Source organism: Etheostoma cragini, chromosome 1, assembly GCF_013103735.1.
Source record: "Etheostoma cragini isolate CJK2018 chromosome 1, CSU_Ecrag_1.0, whole genome shotgun sequence".
Classification (NCBI taxonomy): Eukaryota; Metazoa; Chordata; class Actinopteri; order Perciformes; family Percidae; genus Etheostoma; species Etheostoma cragini.
The window spans coordinates 13,209,788-13,236,557 of NC_048407.1; the positions used below are offsets into that span (position 1 = coordinate 13,209,788).

At 38.0% G+C, this 26,770-nt stretch overlaps 1 long non-coding RNA gene across 1 annotated transcript; it reads left to right on the plus strand.

Moving 5' to 3' along the window:
• Positions 1–6,450: 6,450 nt before the first annotated feature.
• LOC117948681 lies at positions 6,451–18,739 on the plus strand. The gene is made up of 3 exons (XR_004657523.1): positions 6,451–6,669; positions 15,867–15,871; positions 18,729–18,739. It is a non-coding gene; the product is annotated as an uncharacterized LOC117948681 (long non-coding RNA).
• The last annotated feature ends 8,031 nt before the right edge of the window (positions 18,740–26,770 follow it).

The following is a 26,770-nucleotide window of genomic DNA, read 5'->3' on the forward strand; positions in this document are numbered from 1 at the left end:
CTAAGTTTGGATATGTCCGCTGACTTTAAATGTTTATGTTGTCAATGGAAAAATAATAGTGGCATCTCACAGATGGTAAACTAAGGATTTCTATAAGTGTAGATGGGAGTACACAGATAGGAGTAAGTAAGAGTGAGTTATTTGATTATGGGATATTATGTTTAACCTCCCATTCACTGCACAGTAAAAGTTAAATAAACATTATCTAACACTCATGTGCAGTTTTTAATAACATTTTGGAACTGACTCCTTCCTAAAGAAATGTACATGAATCAATACTGAATACCCCCCACTACACAGTCAGCATGATGTACTCAATATGGTCAAAAGTATTTAGACAGCACTTGTAATTAGTTGAATCAGCTGCTAATCTAAAACACAGCTAGGAATCTCCATCGACAAACACTTACAGGTAAATAGGTTGTGCTGAAGAGCTCACTATCTTCAACATGGCAGTGTCATGGGAGGATTTCCAGTAAGTCAGGGAATCAAGAGGTACTTATATTGTAATATAAAAAATATTAACCAGCCGAACATGGGTTTGTCATTTTTAAGCAGCAGAATTAAAGCCTAAAATCACTACCATTGGACCCTGGACCAGTGGAAACGTGTCCGAGAGATGAATCGTGCTTTACTATCTGACAGTCCATCTTCAAAGTCTTGGTTTGGCCAGAAGAACGCTGCCTCTCTGAATTCACAGTTTGATGGGAAATAAATAATGGTCTTATGGTTTGGGCTTTCTTGGAGCATTCTTAATTCTACAGTGTGTAACATTGGGGCAAACGTTTTGTACTGTTTATACCCTTTACCGATTTAACCTGACAATGCATCCATGTGCAAAGTCAGGTCCATTTAAAAAAAGAAGAAGCTTTTCTGATTTTGGTGAAGTACTTCACTGGTCTGCACGGAAACCTAACCGTAACTCCATCCAACACCTTTGGGATGAACTGTAACATTGACTGTGAGCTAGGCCTCATCACCCAACGTCGTCCCGACCTAATGCCCTACTCTTGGCTAAATGAGAGCAGATCTCCGCCGCCAAGTTCCAAAATCTTTTGTCCGACCTAATACAAGTGGAGGATGTTCAATCAGAATGTTCATCAAATATGTGTAAAATGTTTGTGGATCCACAAACCTTTGGCAACGTAGAGTAGTAAAGAGCATTACTAAAGAAAACCATTTAGGAATTCTTTCTTGTTAACACAGTGTTATTTCCGAGTCATTTAGGTGTAACTGATACTGTAGAGTTAATGTTAGAATACGTTTTTCACCATGGTTATGCGGTTTCACATTAAATGAGAAATACGCTAAGTCGGCTCTGTTTGATTTAATCCTCTCCCATGGCAAACAAGCACAACCTTCATTCAATAATATCTTAAGCACTGGTGGCCATTCTTTCCATCTCTTTTGTGTGTGTGTGCGTCTGCATGCGTGCGTGTGTGTGTTTGTGCGTGCATCCTTGGAAACAAATATCAAACTGCTCATGTAGCCAAATTTACAACCCTTATGTCTACTCAGATCAGTGAGATGTCACACGTCACTGCTGTCCCAATTACTTTCCTTCAAATTCTGACCCTGACTGGCGTGCACACACACACTCTCTAATGGCCGGTCATAAAGTATACATAACATATCACATATCTACGGTGCATATGCTCTGTTTTACACAACCAACCCCTTTGAATTCATTACACTTGAATTAATGATATGCCAGCTGATTTCTTTCTCTGGCCCACCTACAAATCCCAGACTCCCCTGGGACTGGGTCTAACGGAGCTGTGTTTATGGGTCCAACGTGTGCCCACACACACACCTTTTATATTCACTATCATCTGCCTGTGAGGGGCTGAAATGATGTCATACAAGACAAGCGCAAGGTCAACTCGATGTTCGCCTACATTTTAGCACCAATTTCATGTGCTTTTGCTTACCGTTCAGTTAAGGGGATGCACTTGCAGTTTGGATTCTCCGTTTGTGTGTGTGTGTGTGTGTTTCATTTGCAACCCAACCCCAGTGCTCAAACACAAAGACATTTTAGCTCTCACACCATAAACCATCTGCAGGCTTTATTGATTTGGCAATGAGTCAATTAGTGAATTATTTAATTAGCAAGGCATTATGGGTCAGCACAGAGCTGCTCCCACCCTGCACTGTTCCTAGATCTCTTTAAATCATTGGACACATATGTTTTGGACCCCATGTAGGTGTGAGCATGTAGTCTTATCCTTGCAAAATGACCACACAAAAGTTGTTGTTTTTTTAAATACAGTGAATTCAGACATGATTCATGTGAGACCTTGTAAAGTTGCCCATTAAAGTTTTTGTTGTTACTTCCCAGACGAGGGATCCTTTATAGCTTTATATATATATACAGACCCAGAACTTTTGCTGTCACTCAAGTCCACATTAGCCTTGGCTGGTGCTGAAAGAGGGAGAAATATGGACATTACGTCTGCCCCGTTGAGTGGATGAGTTATGACTTGTGTTCGTGATCAAGGCGTTCTTTCCGTCCAGGGGATTTCTTTGTGCTCATTAATTCATGGGAGTGTTTGGGTTAAAATGCATAATGAGTTTATTAAGGGGGATTGGCGTAATCAGGAAAGGTATTGCCTTAATTACTGGCTCAGGGCCAGATCTATCAGTTCTCTGTGAGATCGGCAACCCACCCTGTCCACAGAGCTCACTAATTTAATTAAGTGTACAAAATGCTACACCCGAACGTCACCCTTGGGGGCAATTATGGCACTAGAGATTGAAAGATCTCCGCCGGGGATATTTTACTTACTGGCAGGAGATTGCCTGTGTCAGTTAGCTGATTGCATTGATTATATTGATTTGTAACAGCTTTTCGGGTAATTTCATCTGCAAAGGTGAGAGCAACACGTTGGGCCAGGGACTGTTTTATTTATTCTTTCTTTATTTAGACCCTGGACTCTTTTGCCAAGTGATTAGATGAAATGGAGCTCCACAATAAGTCTTTTAAAGTAGGTGTTGGGGAGGGAGAATCGATAGTTTTTATTTGCTGTATAAGGTCAGTTGGATGTTATGAATTCTTTTAAAGACATCACAACTCTTTCACCTACAGTGACATTGCTGCATGGTTGTGCTGAAGCAGCAAAATGAGGCTTAAACAGGTAGCTAGGAGCTCTTTAGCTCAAAGGTGAGACGGACTGGACGGGTTCTAGTTTACTTAAATCACACAGAGAAGCATAGAGATATAATTTCACACTGCTGATATGATACATCTTAGCCTACTAGTGTTTGCATACTAGAAAGATACTTGCCTATTTTGTGTTGGTTACCTTCAATTAAAGGTTGTACCTTAAAGGTTTGTGCAAACTTGAAACGAAATTGTTGAGTCGGCTACTTTAATATTTACACTAATGTTTTCCATGATTTTCAATGGCAATAACTGCTACTTCATACTAATTTTTAGTGTTATTTTCAAGCTGAAAATAAATTGAACTGTTCACATTTTGACCTTTCTATAGGAGAAAATGTCTGTGAATCAGATCTTAAATAAATCAAGTTAAACCCACAGTGGTGAAATTAGAGTTAGTTTAGCAGATCCTAAAGGTAGCAGTTCATAACTATAATGCCCAGAAAAATAAATATATTTAAAGAGATATTTTGCGGATTCAAATCAAACTCTGTGTCATGGCAGGAGAATCAAATCCCAAAACATGGAACTTAGAACATAGAAGGAGCAACGTAGCCTGTGGGCTTCATCCAGGCTCAGTGAGCCAAGGCGGATGAGATGATTGCGTAGTATCTAGTGATGCATCAGTCCAACTTTTTCTCTCCTAAATTCTGATACTTTCTTTTCTGACGATAGTTAGTTCCAATCAATATTGGTACTCTCCTTTATATTGAAAAATTACAGGAAGTAGGAAAATAAACAGACCTATAGATAAAGATACTATCATCATTCTCACTGCAGAATTTGATGAAAGATTGGTAAAAACAGTGAATGTACAGCATTTGCTTTTTTTAATGGTGTTTTTTTATTTGGATTTCCTTACAAAATGCCTCTGATTCATCAAACGTGAAGATGATTTCTTCGTTTGCTTGTGTTTTCTTTGTCACTGAATAAAAAGCTACTGAAATTGCATCTAATCAGCCAATTAAAGAGAGAAGCGTGACCCAATAGATTAGTTTTAATTACAAGCATATGACCTTTAGCAAAGCATGACAAAGTTCAAAAGGAGGCTAATAGTTTAATGAGCAGTTCATCAGCGCTGATTAAGACCAGGGGATGACAAGATAATCCAGAGGTGGCGCGGTCGTTAAAAGTGGCCAAAGAACCGCAAATTAGCTGATTGAACAACTTCCCGGCCAGCCAATGCCGAGCAGGCAGAAGGGAGGGGCTTCCTGGGTGATGGATGAGAAGGCGTGGAGGAAGTGTTTATGTCGCTTGCCAGTAGTGTTGTCACTGAATGAGTGAAGTGTCTTCATCAATTTGGAGCCATTACCATGTCAAAAAGGATAGGATGGTGCTTGAAGGAGGGGGACAGATTGGGGGAGGAGAGAAGGAGAAAGCCCATCTGCATACAAGCCTATTCCTTTTCACACACACACACACACACACACACACACACACACACACACACACACACACTCCTCCAGCCCCTCCCTCCAGGCAGGCCAGTTTACCGTAAGCCCGTTTAATTTTCCTGAAATAGGGCTGTGACAGCTGTGTCATGCTGATGAGAACGTGCTGAGAACAGTGGCAGCCTGTCACATCTCATCTATTTCAGCTCTGATACTGCTGAACCTCCTCTCCCTAATCTCTTCTACTTCTTCTTCTGCTTTCACCTCCTCATGGCTCCTCATTCTTCCTTCTGAGATGTCAAACCTTCTCCCTCAAATAAACGCAGCAGTCCCAGTCTGTTAAACAGATGTAGGGGAGGGGGGCATTGATTGACGGTGGAAAAGGACAAAACTAATAACTGGGAGATGTTTTTTATTTCACCTGCATTGATTGTTATAGGTCTCTTTATCATCTGACCCGACTCAATTATGCCAATTGGATAGTGCATTGACACTGTGAGGTTGCGAGGGCCAGTAAAATGAAACAGAGAAAGGGAAATTAAACCTTGTGTGTGTGTGTGTCTGTGTGTGTGTGTGTGTGTGTGTGTGTGTGTGTGTGTTTGTGTGTGTGTGTGTGCAAGTTGGAGTAAAGATGGGGTAGATGAGTGTAGAAATGGCTTGTTGGTGGGATATGTATCACTTAGTATGTATTACTCTGCAGAGAGAAGGACAACAATTTAAATGTTAGTGATGTCATTTCCACCTGTCAGTCATGTCAGAGTGCGATAAATGTGAACCCATTACATAAATGAGATGTTGACGTGACCCTCTGAATGCATGCATGCAGATACACACACACAGTGGTATCTCTTCAGCTTTATGTTAATAGATTACAAATACAGCAATGGTCTGAAATCCAATGTGTCTGCTGTTAGAAGAAAGCCCTTGTCGGTCATATCCAGAATGTCCACCAGAAACCAATGTAAATTTAATTCATCTTTTTGTTTTTTAATCAAATTATTATAAAAGTGCAAGTTGCTGGGATTGCCTACGACATCAAGGATCTTGATATTTTGATATTATCCTACACATCACCACTTACAACCAGATATTTCTGCATTTCTACATAATAAAATCAAATGTGTTGCAAATATTTTTTGGCGCATTTGCCTTAATTTAAATTGGCCCCTAAAACGTGTGATGTTTTTTGTAATTTTCCACATTTCCCAGAACACCTTATGACAAACCCCAGAGACTGTTCCTGAACTAGTTGTGTTGTATGTTCATTGGACAAGAGCAGGGAGACATTAGCAGATGCAACTCAAACCATTGATGCCTCAAACCAAAGCCTGAATGAGTTTTATGTCGACCAAAACAGTATTATGGTTGTCCTGCCCCATAAGTATTTTTGCTACTACAAATAGTTACACATAGTTCAAATGTACACTCCTTCTGCCACTCTCCTTGCTGCTGTTTGATCTTCAGCTGATAGAGATTACTCATAATGCCTGCTGCCGGCACTCCAATAGTGTTTTTCTCTGCACTTTACACTTCAAGGCGTCCCATTCTGGCAAGAGCTAATGCGGCACACCCGCTGTGATAGTTAAGAGAGTATAGTAAGAGCAAGCAACAGCTGCAATTTACGGTGTTGTGGTTTTATTGCATTGTAGAGTGTAAAAATGTCTTCTTCTTCTTAGTATATGGAAATTAATTATCTCCCTTTTTTTGCTCTTTTTTCAACACTGTTTATTGTTTTGTTAGTTTTAGTTTTTCAAACATTTGTAGAAACTCAACATTCTAAGGAGAAGGAAGAATTCCCCTTTCACAGCAAATATTGATAAGTAAGTCATCATTAAACCCTTTTTCTCTTAAGGGAGCATTGGTTATTCATGAACTTCCTCCAGCTGTTTCGGTGTTGTGCTCTGTTTGGTTGTAAGAAGGGGGGGGTCAGCTGAGCAACCTTCCTTCCGGTTTGAGTTGTCATGTGTCATATTTGTCTGGGGGGAGACGCATTTTATTTCCAAACCTTGCTGAATGTTATCCATGAATCTTTCTGTAATCATGTTTGTCCACTAGGCGGGTGATTGGTCCATTTGCTTCACCGGAGCCCCGTTTGCCAACGTGTTTCCGGCTGGGTCCGTACTTACAGCTGTTTTTTAGAGAACACTGTTTTTATTTCTTTTGGTAATTTTAGTTTTTAAGACATTTTCAGAACCTCAACATTGTAATGTTTATTTTATTTAGTTATTTGGGCAATGCATTTATGTTAATGCACAAGTGTCAAATTTTCAACTGTAGTCCTAGTTACCAAGCATACACCTGGAGAAAAACTGCACAAAGGGGAGAATAAGCAATCCACCCAGAAAGGCCCTCAATGACCTGGATCCAAACCCAAAACCTTCTTACTGTTAGGTAGAAGTGCCACTGAGCCACCATGCTGCCCAATGATAAACCGTAATTAAAGGAATAAAAAAAGGGTTAACTTGAGAAAATTAGAATGAAAGAATATATAGAGATCAAATCAGTTTAAATAATAAATAATAATAATAAATAATAAAAATAAATAATAAATAATAAAGTTTTCCTTAGAACTGCTGCTAGTAATTAACACACTATCTGCCTTATTATGATGGACTGTGACTGATGGAGAAATCATTTGATTTTTAACACCAATGTTCAAAATAGTTAAACATTTTTGGGCTAGTAAACTTTGTGTTCATAAAATAGTAGCTGCACTTTCAATATTATTAAAACAGTAATGGCTGGATTTCTGTGAAAGTTCATGTGTAATCTTCACAAACAGTGGATGGAGCCGCTGTGACTACGCCTCCGCCCAGGACTGTATTAATGATGCGAGCCGCTCTGATGCTGTCAGCCAGACAGATTACCCTGCTCTCAACCCACCCTGCTCTTAACCCACACAAAAGCCCGCTGTGCGCCTTAACACCAGTGCAAACACTTATTCACACCAACGCTACTTTATTCACTGTTATACTTCACAAGCGAAGGAAGGACCCATTCATTTTGAGTCGGCATTACGACCATATGCCACCAGCACTGAAAACAGGATGGATTAGAAAAGGTCAACAGCTCAGTGAAGGCATACAGAGTTGAAAGGGGAAATGCATCATCATCAGATGTCGATTAGCGCAACAACCCTGGAAAGACAAATAAAGTTGTAACAACAAAAACTCAAATCTATTGATGTGGACAGAGAATTACACAGTTGAACACAATGTTCCTGTTTTTCTTTTAATTTAAATAATTTATTCTGCTGCTTTGTGGACCCAATTTCTAAGAGAAACAGATAAGCTTACATAGTATCAAAGTAGATATATGGTTTATGTAGTATAGTAATTTTAACAAACACAAACAAGGTGACAGCATAGGAGGCTGCGTTGCTTTGAGCTAAATGCTAATGTCAGCTAACATGTTCACTGATGGTGCCTACATGCTGGAAGGTCAGAGTCTCTCCTGCTGGAGGAAGGGAGGTGGTCTGTGTAGGTGTGGGTGGTAAGGTGGAGGGGAGATTTAATTAGAGCGAGTGCCTGCATCCCCCTCTGGTCCTCTGCTCTGTGTTACTACTTGCTGCCAAGGGTTAACTGGCCTGATAAATGGGATCAGTCACACTTGTACACACACACACACACACACAAACACACACATAAACACACACCTGTGTCATAGAGAGGGAATGACTAAGGCCTGCATGATTCCCACAAAATAGGTAAAGATACAAGTATAGAAATAGCACGTAGCTTACACACTGGTCTGACCTGCTGCACCTAGACAAACACACTGTAACAGCAACATCAGCTTTTGCAGATATCTTACTCGTGATTTGGCTTAAACAATTGCTTGTTGAGTGTATGACTGGTCAGATGCTTTACGTTTAAAAGCAACGTGGCCAATGTTGATTGGTCGCTCTCTCCCCCTCTGGACTGAAATACGTCAACCACTACTGGATAAATGACTTTGGAACAGACATGCATGGTCCCCAGAAGATTAATCACACTGCATTTGGTGATCTCTGACTTGACTTCTAACAACTCCATTAAATTTAGACTTTTAGGGTAATATCTCAACAACGGTATTTACATATATACATAATGTACATCATGTCTACCTCACGATCAATTGTAATAACTTGTGTTATCCCCTGACCCTCATCTAGCATCATCATCAGGTCAAAATTATTATTGTCCAAAAATATGGTTTATGATTTGGTCTATAGAATAGACTATTTGCAGCCTGTGTGACAGTCATTCACCTTTTATAGTATATATGTATAAAATGTATATAAAAATATATATATATATTTTTAATATATATATATATATATACATATATATATATATATATATATATATATATATATATATATATATATATATATATATATATATATATATATATATATATATATTGTGACTTAATAAGTTCCCTTCTTGCAAGGTGTGACAAGGTGTGACACCTCAGTGAAGGAAAGTATGTTGGATGATATGCCGACAGTGTGTGTTTTTTCATAAATCTTTTGTCTCAATCAAAGCGGAGGCTGTGTCCATTAACAACCCAGTGTGGTTGGCCTGATGACAGAACACAATGCACCTAATGGAACAATTTATTTCCATAATGCTGCATTGTCAGGGCAAGCGCAAAGCCTTAGGAAGGGGGAACAGGAAATCGAAGGAGCCGGTGCAAGAAAAGAGGGAGGACAAGGAAGGACATTAAAGGCACAGTTTTTAAATCTTTGGTGGGTACATACATAGTAATATTTATTGGTTGGATTTGTTGACAGAATGAAGATGAAGTAGCATCTTGTATTTTTACATGTTCATGTTTATACCATCTTAATCCAAAATCCTGGACGCAACCGTACAACAATAAACTCAAATAGCTGGAGTTCTTCAGTGGCAGCTTTTCCAAAATTACAACACTTAACTCACTAAATATAAACCTAACCCAACCTTTAGTGACAGTTTAACTTCAGACAGTTAGCTATGGGACATACACCGGGCACCTTCCATACTACAGAGGACTTTCTCAGGCCAGGGTTAACTCAACAATTCCTTTGAATTTAATGGCAAACCTGTAATTTGTCCATGCCCTGTAGAGCCATGTCATCATGGTTACATTATGTAATAAGCACGATGGCAAGGCAGCTTTAAATAGCACATTTCAGCAACAAGTCACCTTAAAGTGCTCTATATAAAACAAAACTAACTTAAAAAAATATAATACAAGTCCCACTGCAGTGTAAGAAAGGAACAACTAGAACAGCTGAGGCTTGAGAACAATCATCATGATTAAAGAGAAAAAACAAGTTGACATGTGGTAGGAAACAGAAGAAAAACAGCAGTCTCCTGTGTTTAAGTCTGATGTTTTGTTGACCAATCTCTCCACCCTGAACTCCCCAGGACAGACTACCTCTTTTTTCTCTAATGGAGTCAATAATAATCAATAATCCCTACGGATGCAATAGGCCTTTGTAAACGTGAACAAATGTGGTTTTGTTGTTAAAACTTTTATCTTGGACGACAGTCTTCTTGTGATTAGCTTGTAGCTCTTTTAGTAGTATGACCAGAGACAGGACATCTGCACATCATTAAAAATGCACAAGGAAATTCAAAGTGCTTCTTCTGTAAGGTGCCGCTAGTTAAACAAAAAAAAGCACATCCCTGTTCCTCCTGATTACAGTCTTTGAGGGAAATAGAGTAAAGGAGTTTGTAAGGCAGGAGACAGTGGATTGGAGTGTGTTAAGCATTGTCTGAGACAGAGCAGGAGACAAATCACTTAGTGACCACTTCATCATCTCGGCCTGTCAGAACCTCTGACAGAACAGCCAATTATGGAATTGCTAATTCCTCAGTTAGCTCGCTCAGAGCTGGTACTCAACACGTCAGTGCACCAAGTGCAAACAGAATATCACAAACAGTGCTAATCTCATAAGGATATTTAAACAAAACCAAATGTCAATAAATATGACATCTAGCTATGTAAATATGGCAGGTGTTGGACTTTGTGTCCCGGAATCATTTTGAGACACACCGAATGAGGATGTCAACACAAATGCTTTACTTGACTTTAATTCACTCTCTAGTGCTTCACTTGGCAAAATAAACCAAAAGACTATAAAAACCAGCAGAAAAAAACAATATCAAAAAATTAGCCAGTATCATGAAATGAGGGTTGAAACAGTGGGGAAAGATGATAAAAAAATTAGGACAAAATTAGGCAAACACCAAAAATCCCTAAATATCAATAGTAAAAAAATTTCAAATCTATTCTAAAACTTACAGGCAACCAGGAAAAGGAGGCACAAATACATGCTAGCTAATTTTTAACACATGGAATTGGAACTGAGGGTAAGCGATTCCCTTATGACTGATCTACAGTTTACCATGTATGATTACTTGTGAGAGTCCAAAAGTTTGTCCATGGTAAAAATGGAAGAAAATGTAGTATGTTTAGTATGTTGTAGTATGTACAACCCTTTCAATTGAAATATTACACCAAAATTACAGATGACATCCTTACACTGTTACACTTTGCTGTAATTTCTACAGTTATTTACCACAAAATGCCACAATTCTTTTTTCATTGCATTATGGGTATTAACATTTAATTTACAGTAATTTACAATATATTTAGATTTTGCGGTATACTATACGCAGACAAAGCATAAAGAGGGGGCGTAGTGAGCCTTCAAAAATGTGTAAAAAACACATACATAACAAAATCTTAGACTAAGATGTATGTCGCTCTAAAGGCTTGGTAATACTCGAAAATAACTTTTTTACACAATGTGTGGCTGGCAACGAGTTTGTATCTGCTTCAAACAGCCAGACCCAAAGGCAAGGGGAAAGGCTGGTTGTCACAGAGTGGGTGGGAATCTGTTTAAATGGGCAATAAAAGCAGTTTCAAACTTTCACCATTTTGACATATTTCGGAGGGTTTATCATATGTGTTTGTAAAATGCAACGGGTTGAGTTTATTTATGTCTTAAATGGTTTTTAAAAAATGTTGGTATTTCTTTTTTTTAAATAGAACAGAACATACAGAGTTTTTTTTCTGTGTACTGATGCAAGATAAGCATACATAAGATTGAAAGTTTGGCTGTTCGACATCTGCAAAGCACATTTTCATTCCAAGCAAGATGGAGAATTTATCCTAGTTATTTGTGGCAGGTTGACTAAAAACGATTTAGGCTACGTTTAAGAACCAATATTTAATGTATTTAATGTAATAAATCCTAAAATGCCCTCATTGCGTCATCAAAAGTTGAAATACAATCTTTTCTGTGAACAATGCTAATGCCAGTATGTTCACCTTTTGTAATTTCCGTTCTGTGACAGAATTTCCGTTTGTGTTTTGGCCTGTGGGTTGTTACCAACTGCCCACTTTGACAGCCAGGCCGGGGTGCCAGATACACCTGTAAAAATACAAAGCCAGCACGCTACAGCTGTAATGTTAGTACAGCCATGAAAGCAGCAAACAAACAACAGGATCATGGAGATAGATTCTACCCGACCTAAAAGAAAAGCATTGGCTAATTTCCAATAGCAATAGCAATATGCATAAAGAAACCAAGAAAAGATGGAAAAATCTCCAAAAGGCATCAAATGACAGATTAGACATTTGTATTAAATGTCACAAAAGTCTTGATTTTATTTCCATCATTTACACTTTCAAATAACAGAAAACAAAAAAATGGCGTCTGCAAAAGTTTGGGCAACCTGCAGAGTTAAAACCTTGTACGGCTGACTTTCTCCAGTATTTTGAATTTGTACTGCAGTATGCATTTCAAGCACTAGCTGTCAGTATTACATATTGCACCTTTAAGATTGAGCACACCTAGTTTAACGGGGGGAAGAGCTGTTTATTCAAACTAATTAGCACACTGACAGAGAGGGATGAATTCCCTGACCTCTACCCTTGAAGCCATAAATAGAACAAATACAATAAACAAGGAGTGAAGAAAAGATGAGTGCATGAGGCAGAGACAATTGTATTTAAACTTTCATTGTTCCATCAAAGTCAGTGATGCAGTATGTTGGGCTGTGTTGTCAATCAATGCTAAAACATCAAGTACCAACTTGATGTTTGAGCATTGATTGTTTTTGCCAAACTGGACACTGTTAGTTAGTTAGAAAGTTATGGCAAGACTACCTCTACTTCACACAGATCCAGTTGTATCTGTATTTCTGGTCTTCACTAAATAGTGTGCTAAGCAGAAGCTAAATAAATAGAATTCTGTCTACTGGTATTCTATAGGGTGTTTTGACTGTTCTGTCACTTCATCAGAGCTCTGTTGCTTAAGGAGCCGGACAGACTCCACTTTGTCACACCTCTGATGACATTTTGATCAATTGAGGGCCATTAAAATATACCACAATGCTTTGATTTACTTCTGCCACACTTAAATATTGACAGATTTTAGCAGCCCTCCATTAGTCTATTGACAAAGTCAAGTGAATGATCAATTCATTTCAATTTTTTGAATATTGACTGCGTCCTAACAGAAGTTACCTGAAATGAGGTGGCACTATTACCATTGCCACCAGGAAATTAATTTGCTTAAAAGATTAGCCTGATGTGTGATTGAATTTATTTTGTACTCTGCATGGCCCCAGCTCTCAACAACTCAAAATGTTACTTATAATGTGTCATGTTTCATAACCTGTAGATGTCCTTCCTGTCTGTCCTCAGCTGCAGCTGGTGGTTGTCCTTTTTCTGATATGTGCATTTGTTTTTGTATCTTTTCCTCCACCTGTCGATAGTTGGGAAGTTGCTGCTCTCTGCACACAAGAGGACACAGATTCAGTTTTGACAAGATGAAAAAAACAAAAAAACATTGGATTTACAGGATAAAAGCCCACACGTAAAAAACATTGTAAGTTCTGCATAAATTCACCTGGAGATGTACGGATAACATGCAGCCTCAGTCTTCCTGCTCGACGCCATAACACGTATTTCGGTTCAGCCAGTTTTTTGGTTTCAGAACATTTAAATTGAGGAAATATGCTTTGTGTTACTGCAGCACCTCAACTGGAGTGGTGGTGGAATCAATCAGGAAATGGGCTACTGCGAGCCAAGCAGCACCGAAAGAGTTCGCGCATCAGGCAACTGAACGAGGCCCAATGCAACTCAAATGTAACCAAGCACTGTCTCTGTTTTTGAAAAGTTTGAGTTATATACCAAGCCTTGTTTTTAGTGCATCTTGGATCATTTTATTCATGGTAATTCACACATTATTGATGGGGAAGTACATTATATACAAATACACGTCATGTTCTCTTGGTAGAAGTGAAAATTGCAGGCTACATGGTAGGTAGGCTGTCCCAAGGTAACCGTGAAATCACTCAAGTCTATGTAATCAAACAGGTGTCTTACTGCTCGTGCATATTAGATGATTGTGTAATTAGAAATTCATAAGCTACATCACCGGTGGATATCACATCAAATACATGTCATGTTTATCGTGGTAGTTTAGTTTATTAAGTTAAACGTTAGTTAGGCTGTAACGAGGAGACCGTGCACCAGGTTGCTACAGTTGCCTGGTGCGCCAACCAACTCAGTAGGCCTCAGTAGGCCAACCAATGACCGTCCAGTTGAACTGCCTCGTGTAAAAGAGCCTGCCATCACTACAAGTTACCCATGCCATGGGCACCAACACACCCTCATACAATCACAGATGCTGGCTGGCTTTTGAACTTTGTGCTGATAACAGTCTGGATGGTCCTTTGCCTATTAGACCCAGAGGACATGACATCCATGCTTTCCAAAAACTGTGGAATTGTCATACCACAGAAAGCTATACCACTTTGTGTCAGTCCATCTCAGATGAGCTCAGGCCCAGAGAAGCCAGCAGCGTTTGTTGATATATGGCTTTTGCTTTGCAAGGTAGAGTTTTTACTTGCACTTGTAGATATATTGACAAACTGTGTTAACAGACAATGGTTTTCCAAAGTGTTCCTGAGCCAATGTGGTAATATCACTTTACATAACGATCACTGTTTTTAATGCAGTGCTGTCTGAGGGATCAAAGGTTGCGGGCATTCATTGTTGGTTTTTGGCCTTGCCGCTTCCGTGGAAAGATTTTTAAGATTCTCTGAATCTTTTGATGATATTACGGACTGTAGACAATGAAATCCCCAAATTCCTTGCAATTGTACATTGAGAAAAATTAAAACTGTTGGAATATTTGCTGGTGAACCTCGCGTCATCCTTGCTTGTTCATGCCCACCTGTGTAATGTCCACTTGTGTAATGTTCCAAACGTGTTTTTTAGCATTCCTCAACTTTCCCAGTCTTTTCTTGCCCCTGTCCAAGCTTTTTTGGAACATGTTGCAGGCATACAATTCAAAATTAGGGAATATTTGCAAAAAAAAAAAATGATTATCAGTTTGAACATTAAATACCGGGTCTTTGTAGTGTACGCAATTGAATATGGGTTGAAAAGGATTTAAAAAATTCTGTTTTTATTTCAGTTTACACAATGTCCCATACCTCACTGGATTGGGATGTGTGTCATGTACAATGTACCATGAACCACACCGTACTTGAAACACAACACAATAAGCATCCACAAGCACTTTAACAGAAACTGTCAAAATCCTTTTTATTTCAGATTATTTAAAAAGGTACCTCGATATTTCCACTGTACTAAATTTGTTTGCTAAATTTCAAGACCAACAGTTGTACTCTTTAACCCACAAATGTGAACCTCATGGTGGTGCTTGAGGAAAAGTAAGGGGTTTTCAAAAGTCATTGGGATTCATCCTCTAGAGACCATGATTATGAGAAATTTTACGTCAATCCATTAAATTTTTCTGTCCATACAAAAGTGGTGAAAAGAATGACTGCCATGCCTACGTTTTTTTTCCGCAAGCATGCCAAAAAACGTTTTTTCACCTGTTTGAATGCAGCAGTATTCTTTAGTCGAGTGCTGTTCAAACCTTAAAATCAAAAAACTTCAAATGTCTCAGTATTTAGTGAATACATTAACTACAAGTGGAAGAATTGTTGTAATTTAAAATCTGCCTGTGTCTCGCTCCCACTATCTCTTACCCCTGATCTGTTCTTCTCCCCTCAGTAACCTTTGGTTAGTGTTGACGGGTAAATTGAGCAATAAGAAGACACTCCATTGCTAATGGCGGTTTGTTATTTTTTCACAGCGGAAAGCATTGCAGAAGACATGCTATCATGAGCAATAATCCTAATCCCCAAAGTAGCAATCAGAAGCAGATTTAAATGTAATTTTAGAGAGCAAAGTATGGCTGTAAGACGTGTTTATAACACTATATACAGACCAGTTGAAACAGAGTTGATCTGTAGAAGGAGTAAACAGAGAGAGCAAACAGCCAACTGGCGGAGATCTTCAAAGCACTTGATGGCTCTAAATATTCCCATAAGTGGGCAGATAATGCATGGTGGAGAGGGACAGTGAGATAGCAGGGTGAAAGTAATGAGGTCTTTTTGTAGCTGATAAGGTGTATTTATCTCCTATTTCCCATGTCTATGCACAATGGAGCCGTTGTATGGGTGATAGTAAAAGACAAGGCTGTTAGATGGAATGACCCATTAAATGGTTGTAAAACTCACACTGGACAGGATTATGTTGAAAGGAAGCTATTGTTTCCAGTGTGGAAAAAATTAACTGGTGAGCTAGAAAAGAGATTGGAGAGTCGCAAGGTTGGAATTCCCCAATTCAGATTGAATTTAGACTCTGAACCCTTTGCGGTTTTATTTGGTCCGCCTCTTTTGCGGTTTATCAAATGTGTCCACTTTATTAACTGCTATTGATGAGCTAAGATTATATCTGAAAGAAAGGAAACTATAGATTCCTTTTAGATCAGATAACCTGTTATTATATAAACACACCAAAAGGACACCTTTAATTCAAAGACTTTGCATTCATTTAGATACTGTATGTTGACATGCACAGATATGTCTTTTTAAGTGTCACTTAACCTAAAAGCCAGGTAAATATAACTGTCACGCATGTAACCATACAAGACGTACATTATACTCTCTTCCTACACCTTGTAGACTCTAGTTGTTTATTTGAAGCTTCTTGTAGACAATTCATTTTCATTTGAGAATGAGATTGAAAGTTTTGTTTTTAATTTAACCATAGTCGTTTTCTTTTTGTTGTATCCCGTCTTCTCATCAGGTAACTAGAAAATGCATTTCCTGCAGAAAAGCTAAACTGTATTGCTGGCTTAATTGCATAAGAAGAAGGTGAGGTAGTAAGAACAGTTGTGAAAGTGGGAACGGTTTCAGTATGAGTTTTATTTAAATAAAACTCATACTGAGTTTTACGCTGAATCACTGGTTAAAATGTGTAAGAAGTTGCAGGCAAATATGGAAAAGTGGAAATGGTTCTTATTAATCTGTCTTAATAAAGCAGATAATACCAATACATAGCTTTAATTTGGATGAAGAAGTAACTGAAAGAATAAATTAGTTGATAAAATGGGTTTGAGGAAATCTCAATCAACTGTGTTAAATATTCTTTTAAATGTTTTGCCCGTCTGTGCCACTATGTCTTTACAGCATACAGACGTATGTATTTACAGAGAAAGACATACTGTATAAAGCTCAAAGCTCTAAGTACAGGTGTAAACACACTCAGGACACACACATATTTAATTATTTTTTTAAATTAATAAACATTTCTAGAAAATGCGCCAGTGTTAACCAATCTGCTACTTTTCAACTGTAGTCCTACCTAGCACGCATGTTTTTATGGTGGGAAGAAACCAAAGCACCCGGAGGAAACCCACGCAAACACGGGGCAAACTGCACACAATAAGGCCCAGAACGACCTGGATTCAAACCAGGAACCAAGTAGAAGTGCTAACCACTTAGCCACCATGCTGCCTTATCACTACTCTATCACTACTTTCACTATCACTTTTGCTGTCTGTGATTGTAATTTTTTGGCCTGAGGAAAAGTTGTGTCATAGAAGGCCTATAGGAGAACAGCAGCTTGTCCTTCCTTCCTGAGATTAACTGAAAGAGCCTTGGTAAACTTCTGAAGAAGCCTCTATAAAACCCAAACAATACATGGTGTCAATATAATGACATCCCAGCACCAGAAAGCATTTACAAACGTATTGATATACAATTTGCATGTCAATTCTAAAAAGCTATAGAATACAGCAGTTTGTCAAAAAAAGTGATGATAAATCATAGTATACTATGTCAAAAAAAGTTATTGTATTGTATGTTGAGAAAAGCCAAAACAAAGTTATGGTATCGTATGTTAAAAAAGTCATAGTATAGTAAGTCAAAAAAAGTCAAAGTATAGTAAGTCAAAAATAAGTGCTAATAAATCATTGTACAGTATGTTGGATAAAGTCAGTATACAGTAGTATTTCGAAAAGGCCAACGACATCTTCAAAAGTCACAGTATATTACGTCAAAAAGAGTGGTAATATAGTAGATCGGAAAAAGTGATTACAAGGTCATAGTATAGAAAGTTGAAATAGTCACAGTATAGTATGTTGAAAGTTTGGAAGAACAAACTAACTCAAAAATGGCTGGTCCGGACTGGGGATCCAACCAAGGGTCAGAGTTTGCAATGCCTACTTGCTGGTCTTAGTTGGAGCTGTGCTTACCACTGAGCCACCATGCCATCAAATCAAAAAATAAGTGATAGAAATGTCATAGTATAGTTTATTCAATTTGTATTTTATAAGGCATAGTAGTATGTCAAAGAAAGTCTGGAAGAACAAACTCTAACCAAAAAATGTCTGGTAAAAAAAAGTTTACCGGTCTTATTTGGAGCGGTTTTAACCACTGAGACACCAAGCCATCAAATATAGTATCTTGAAAAGAAGTGATAGAAAAGTCCTCGTATAGTACGTCAAAAAAGTCATGAAAAAGTAACAGTAGAGAATGGAAAAAAAAGTCATAGTATTTTAAGTTAATAAATAAAAAAATGATATGCTAAGTATTCATTTAAGTATTCATTTAGTCATTGTATAGTATGTTGAATAACGTCATAGTATGGCCAAAAAAGTCATAAACAAGTCAAAGTATAGCAAGTGGTAAAAAGTCATATTAAACAGTAGTGTGTTGAAAAGTCAGAAAACGTTATAGTATGTTATGACGAAAAAAGTCATAGTATAGTATGACCAAAAAAGTCGTAAACAAGTCAAAGTGTAGTATGTGGAAAAAGTCATAACATAGTATGTCAAAAAAAGTCAAAGTGTAGCAAATGGAAAAAGTCATAAAGTAATAGAACAGTATGAAAAAATAGTCATAAAAAAATCGTAGTATAGTATGTTGAAAAAAGGGACAAAAAAGTCATAGTATAGTATGCTGAAAGTAGTCATATTATAGTATTTCAAAAAAATCGTTGTACGGTATGTTGAAAAAAGACATGAAGAGTCATAGTATGGTGTGTCAAAAAAGTCATAAAAAGCATAGTATCGTGTGTTGAAAAAAAGTCATAAAAAGTCATAGTTTAGTGTTTCGAGCAAAGTTTTTATAGAATGTTCTGATAAAAGTGATAAAAGTCATAGTATTCAGTAGTATGTTGAAATGTCATAAAATGTCACAGTATAGTAGCAGTAGAAGTAACAGAATAGTAGTGTATGTCAAAAAACGTCATGATGAATTCACAGTAAAATATGGCGGAAAAAGTGATCAGAAAGTCATTGTATAGAATGTCGAAAAAGTCATAGTACAATATGTTGAACGAAAGTCATTAAAGAGTTAGAGTATAGTTTATTGAACAAAGTTACAGTATAGTATGTTGAAAAAAGTTATAGTACAGTATGTTGAAAAAGTTATAGTACAGTATGTTGAAAAAGTCATAGTACAGTATGTTGAAAAAGTCATAGTACAGTATGTTGAAAATCTTTCTTTAGTTAGTCATAGTATAGTATATTGAAAAAAGTCATAGTATAGTATGTTGAAAAAGTCATAGTATAGTATGTTGAAAAAAGTGATAGTACAGTGTCTCAAAAAAAGTCAAAAAGTCATAGTATAGTATGTTGAAAAAGTCAAAGTATAGTATGTTGAAAAAAGTGATAGTACAGTATCTCAAAAAAAGTCAAAAAGTCATAGCATGGCGTGTTGAAAAACGTCATAAAAAGTCATAAAAAGTATTTTGAAAAAAAGTGTGTTGAACAAGGCATAGTATACTGTGTTGAAAAAGTATTGAAAAAGTGATAAAAAAGTCATAGTATAGTATGTTGAAAAAGGTGTTGAACAGACATAGAATAGTATAACAAAAAGTCTGTACATGCCACAAAATGCATATGAAGAGATTCCAGTTTCCATCAATAAAAATGGCAATAATTAAAAATGTAAAGTTAAATGTTTTTGTATTTCTGTAAAATAAATAAAAAATACTTTATCAAATCATTGTTTCAGTGATTATGTTCCTATATGTACTTTGTCTGGCACTGCTAGCAAGCTGGTCTTGAACCCATGCATGGGAACCTCATGTGTGTAGAACCACCAACATAATAACACTCTGAGATGTTCTCTTGGCATGTATGACTTCTTCAGTTTTTGGTTTTACACCTTAAAAGGAAATCCTCTTTACCATCTTTGAACCCACAACCTCCAATCTTCAAGTAGATTACCAGGTATTTATCATGGTGCGCTATTTGCAAAGTACAAAATGTGTTGGTTTAACGTTGTATTTATTTAGTTGATCGTTCAACCTCAGCTCTACTTGTTTGGCTTGGTGATCCCATACAGGAAATACTTAGGCCGGCCCCTACCCAAACAATTGTCCTGCATGGTGGAATTGAACAAAGGAACAAATAATTGTAAAACCATTAAACCGTGTTTAACCTTGCAACCTAATAAAATGGAAATGAAACTAACTTATGACTGTGTGTTTACTTTGACTTATCATATGTTTTGCTGTAGACTGTAACATAATGCAAACACAAACAACCCAGGTGTGCGGTGCGCTTTTACACAAGCTACGGTAAATTACAAAAACTAAACACTTGTATAAACTAGAAGGTGTACTATATGTAACGACCTGTATGGGACAGGTGGCGGACAAACCCATTTAGTCACAGTGTAGTATGACAAAAAAGTCATAGTATAGTATGACAGAAAAAGTCATAGTACAGTATGTCAAAAAAGTGATAAAAAAGTCATAGTATAGTATGACAGACAGGTCATAGTATAGCATGTCAAAAGGTCATAGTAAAGTATGTTGAAAAATGTCTTAGTGTATTATTTTGAAAAAAGTGATTAAAACGTCACAGTATAGTGTGTCAGAAAGTCATTTTATAGCATGTTGAAAAAACTCATAATTTAGCATGTCAGAAAAAGAATTGAATGTTATAGTAGGACAAAAAAAAGTCAAAAAACTCATAGTATAGAATGTCTGGAAGAACATGAAAACTACACATCCCGCCTGGACTGGTGATTGAACTCTGAGTCTGCAAAGCCTACTTGTTGGTTTGCAAACTACTAAAAACCATGCCACCGAATAAATGATGTCATAATAAGTGATGAAAAAGTCACAGTGTAGTATGACAAAAATCATCATAGTATAGTATGACAAAAAAAGTCATAGCATAACATATCAAAAAAAGTGAAAAAAAGTCATAGTACAGCATGTTGAAAAAACGTCATAGTGTATATTATGTTGAAAAACATGATTAAAAACTCTAGTCATCGGATGTCAAAGAAAGTCTGGAAGAACATGAAAACTCCACCTGGACTGGGGATGGAACCAATGGTAAGACTCTACATGGCCTACTTGTTGGAGGTTTGCAAACCATTGAGCCACCATGCCACTGAAAAAGGTATGTCAAAATAAGTAATAAAAAAGTCATAGTGTAGAATGACAGAAAAAGTCATAGTATAGCATGTCAAAAAACAACAGAGTGTATCATGTTGAAAAAAGTGATTAAAAAGTCACAGTACGTGCAATTGGCTGGTCCTTTGTAGATATATATTTAAATTGTGAAATCTAACATTTCAGTCAGTAAAGACAAAAGCAGTGCATATATATTGAATTTGGGATTAAGTTATGAAACGGTAAACATCCCACATCACCTACATAAGGAGCAAATGGGTCTTTATAGTGGTAATTGCTAAACCAAACACAGGCCCAGAGAGGCTGTAGAGGGAAAAGAGGATAAGGAAAAAGTGGTAACAGTGGGTATGCTGCAGATGTTATTTGATTAAAATCCATAATTAACATACAGGAACGCATTTTAAGGTATGAACAAATATAGCCATAACGTAGTTGATAAATTTCCTGGCCTTGCCTATATTTACCGGATTGGAACCAGCCTTTCAGTTATATATTATATATCTAAAACACTTTGGATTTGGATTTGGTAGAAGCATTTTGCCATAAACACACGTTTGTTGCAGTTGAAAACTACAGTTGTTTCTGTGGCTGTATTCATCAGGGGCATTGTGAAAGGTTCGCCATACCTGCTGGCATTAATACACTGTGCACATGTGCTTAGGCATCGTTTTTTTGCATAGTTCATTACCTATCTAGTAGGTCCTCCTGCACAACTGGGTAGTAAATGAATCAATAGTCCAAAACCAAAATTGCACTAGAGCAAATATTTCCTGTCTCAGCAAACAACTGCGTTCTCTCTCCAGCAGCAGCTCCTGAAAGGGCTGACACCCACCTGATGAAAGGAGCGGGAGGAGGCCAAAGTAGCAAAGACAGAAGGAAGGAGATTCACATCCAATGGGCTGGATGTCATACGCTAAAGCTCAATATTGGTTAATAAATGATGAGGACAGGGTATGGAGACTAAGTAGAGAAGTAAAACTCTAATAAATAACCTTTATCTCCTTAATGAGACAACATTAATTTTGGTCTCAAGGTCTGGCAGAAAGCGAGCTGATTTATTGAGTACCTTTAACATGGTGGGAATTAGTCTAATTACCAAGGGAGCTGAGAACTGATTCTCTTTGCACAGACAGCCCATTGTGCACCTGAATCATTTATCAGAGACGCGGTTCGGATGTTGTACTCCAGGCCTGGTGGGAAAACTGGTGCTGGAGGACAGCGTCCCAGAAAGCTCCACGCGTCACAACAAGGCTCAGAGCAGACACAGGAATGTGGTCTTGCAAAGCAAGTTTAATCAAAATGAAATAACATCTTTTACAGTGAATCTGCATATTTCATGGGTCGTTGTATGGTGTTGGCATGTTTTTCGTATGATATGATCCATGTCATCGGGCAGACAATGTGTAGAAGCTTCTGGACTGTGTGAAGAGTCTTATCAGGAGGTTAAGTAAACCAACGAGGATCAGTGTATCATGTCGAAGTCAACAATGTGCTGACTGGGCCGAGCACAAGAGCACACCGGGATTAGCTTCAGGATAGGCAGGCTGTCTGAGAGCTGTGGTAATGATTGAAAATCATGCCTGTAATTGCTGATAAGCTCTTTAATGTTTCTGTAAACTCCTGTTGGCCGCAACGTTTACTGATGCATAACTCGTCGATAAACTCTGGCTTTGTAGTCAAGGGCTGGCGGTCTCTTTTAACAAATTGTCTCCTTGCGGTGTGAAAGGTGTGCTCCGCACTTTGAAAGTTCAGCAAAGGGTTCAAGAGGGCATGTGTGAAAGGAGGCAGTGAGAGTTTCGGTTGGTCAGATTAGATCCAATTTTGCGATTAATAAAACTTCTCTGATCTCTAATCACACTATCTATGAACTCCATCTTGCTATTGCTGTTTTTGACTCAGTTTTGAGCATCATCGACACTGTTGAAGTGTCGCTCAGCAACGCACTAAACCATAGTCCTATTGCACTGTGGCTGACCCTGACCTAAGAAAGCTTTTTCCTTAATAGTTCAACATATGGCCCCATTACTATCTCTGCTATTTATAGGTGTGATACAAAAAAAGAAAAAGAAAAAAACCACAGCACAGCCATGCAGCTTTGTGAAGCGGTACTTGTGCCAGCAAACTCCCTAGGAAACTTAAAGCGCTCATATGATGGTATTTGGCATTTTCCCTTTCCATTATTGTGTTAAAAATCTTTTTTTTGTGCACGTTATAGGTTTACAAGGTAAAAAAGCCCAAAGTCCCCCCCCCCCCAAAGAGACTTACCATCTTACAGAAAATAACACTGTTCACAAAAGGCTCCAAACAGCTCTGTTGTAGTCCAGCCTTTACTTCAGTGATGAACGTGCGTCACTGTAACACACGTCATGTTCTTTGTGTAGCTGCTAGCATGGCACACCTTCATACTCTGCTTCTGACTGGCTAGTAGTCCTTACATAGGTATTACACATGTGTGACTCCCAACAAAGATGGATAAGAAGTGAGATGTCTCACTATGTGGCTAAACAGAGAGCTCAACACCCAGGGTAAAAAGAGGAGCTGCAGTGATGTGCAGTAAGACATAGGTGTTTTTTTAAAATTAAACAACATAAACCTATTCTGATACAACCTCATAGATATATGCTTATTTTATGCTGATATTGGATTGCCAACAACTCAAAGACCCCCAGGAGACCCAAAAGACTTGGGTTGACTGCATGTCAGTTAAGTTTGATTGATTAAAAATGTGTCTTGGGATTTGAAACACTAAAGTTCAGTGTCAACTAAGACGCTAGGAATTTTTTGGTTTGGTGAGGTCTTGAAGAGGGGCCCTGTTTTGAAATCAACTTTCAAGAACTGAATTATTATAGTTTTGCTCTTACATTTTGTATTTTCCTACATAAAGTTGTGCATATTCAGATGTCCGCACATACACACACAGCACATTTAGGTCTCTTCAAGGAGATGACCGTGTGCATCGCTGCTCGGAAGGCAGCTGACGGAGGCAGGAGCGCAGTTTCAGGCACCGATTCAATTTCATTTGTGCGCCTCTGTCAACAGGCCCGGGTGACGGATTTACCCGTGGCCTGGCTATTTAAATCACTTTCAAATCAGAAAAGTATGTGGGGACGAGGCATTGGAGGGGTAGGAGGTTGAGCAAAACAGGTAGAAAGCAGAACTGATTTTCCTGGAGCAAATTACCTCTATATCAGCGCCGGAGACAGGCGGTGATCTGCCTGATAGTGCGGAGGGCGAGAGACACAGAGACACACTGGTGAAGGGGAGAGAGAGAGAGAGCAAGCGCGAGACAGAGAGAGAGAGAGAGCAAGCGCGAGAGAGAGAGAGCGAGAGAGGGAGAGGGAGAGAGGTGGGCGGACCTGCAAAACCGCTCCAATTTTCTGGAGGTCAACGTACACGCGCACACACCCGCACGTGCACCAGCCAATTACATATCACGAGTGGGGGGTCTTATAAAGATTCTCCCAATGTTTTATCTGCTGAATAGATTTCAATTTCCTGAGAAACACAATTTGGAGCTGCAGTTTGAGTTAAAGTGTAACATTGTGACATCTGCACCATGATGTTTGTTGTTGAGGGTGTTTGAAGAGATGAAGAACCAAGGACGCCGCTTAAAAACTGGTGAAACTGCTTTAATTAATTTCTTCAAGACCAAACACCAACTTTTTCTGGATTAGAAGTTCATTTTTAGAAGATTCGATTGCTGCATAGTGTGTAATATGGGCTATAGGGCCGCAACTCAATTATTGTCATTATCAATTTTCTCGACTAATAATTAGTTTCCTAAATCTCAGTAAATAGTGAAAATGGCCCACCTTTAAAATGTTGTGTTTTGTTTGATCAAAAGTACAAAACTCACCAATATTCCGTTTGTTTAAAAAAATAAAAGAAAACATAATATTAATATAAAAAAATAATCATATTAAAAAATAAAAGAATAAAATGAAATTGTGGCTATTTGATTTGATGTACGTCAATAAATCGAGCAATTGTTTCCAGTCAATTGTCTAATGCACACCTGTACAGGGCTGATGACACTGAGGTTATGTCCTCTATTTTTGGTTTTTATTATTCTTTTACATTCAAAAAGTTTACAAATGTGCGTATGCTGCGTATTGGTTTCAATGATGCAGTATAATGTTTTACTCAGCATATGTATTTAGATTTTGGTCAACAAATAACTTATAAGTGAATAATGAATAAACAAACTAGTCAGCATTTTTTTTACTATAAACTCTTTAAAACAACATTTAAACATTTGTTCTGGGAAACTATAACTAAACATTTTACTAAATAAACAACGTTTGAAATATCTGCATGATTAACAATAAGAGGCTTTTATTTTGAAGATTGGGTTGGGCTTTAACGCTATACATTTATTTTTTTTAAAAACGACATTTTGATAAGTTCCACTGACAGAAACGTTACACTTTCACAAACATGCACTATCTTCTCTTACATAACGTCAATCCTAAACGTTGAGCATCGGTTTTGGCCAATATTTTGTATCGAAATGCAGACTCTCATTTTAAAATAATTCATTTAAACTTCTCAGATAAGAAACATTGTCTTAATTCATTTTTTAAACGATTGCGTCTCCCCTGCTAGTGTCTCTCCAGCCCAGTTAGACATGCCTTTTTATACTGTATTATTATTTGTAGGCCTACATGGTTTTCAGGGGGTTTGTTGGCCCACTTGTATTCAGCTGACAGACATGTAGGCATGTTGAAAAGAAGCCAGACTCCACTTCAGCTGATACACCTCCGCTTTTCCAGGTCTTAAAATGACATTAGTTCACCTCAAGCAGAAGGCCAATTAACTTATAGCCTCTTCTGCCAAGTCATTACACTTTTATATGGTCTGTGTGCAATTCCTGATCGTTAACTTTAATGGCATTTGTGTGGCCTGTGAGAATGAAGCTATCCATATGAATGATTTAAATACTAGAGTGGACACAATCGTGTTGTTTTTTTACGTCACCCATTCATCGTAACCTCAAGACTGCAGAAAAACAGCCACAGCCTATTTGTTACTAAGGTGTGGAGGGTGTTTGCAGCACTAATAATTAGTTTGGATAATCAAAGAGGTGGATATAATTCTTTGTTTATGGCATGGAAGCTGCAATCTGTGTTGAGTATGAGATGCTGGCAGTAAGAAAGTACAATCGCCTAATCTTCTAATGTACCTCCGCGCGTTGATGCAGCTGAAGGTGTTTGCAGGCGGGACAAGGGTTGGACATTACCTCACTCTGAGCGCTTTCTGGGGGGAGAAACGAGCGAGTAATTAGCTGATTAGAGGCCCGTCAGAGCAGCTCAGCCTCCAGCCAATCCCAGCTCACATCGGCCTGCATGGGTGGAGAAGGAGGGCTGATAGAGGTTGACACACGCCTCTTTGTGAAGTTGGTGTTAAACACCGAGAAACGGACGCAGTATTGCAG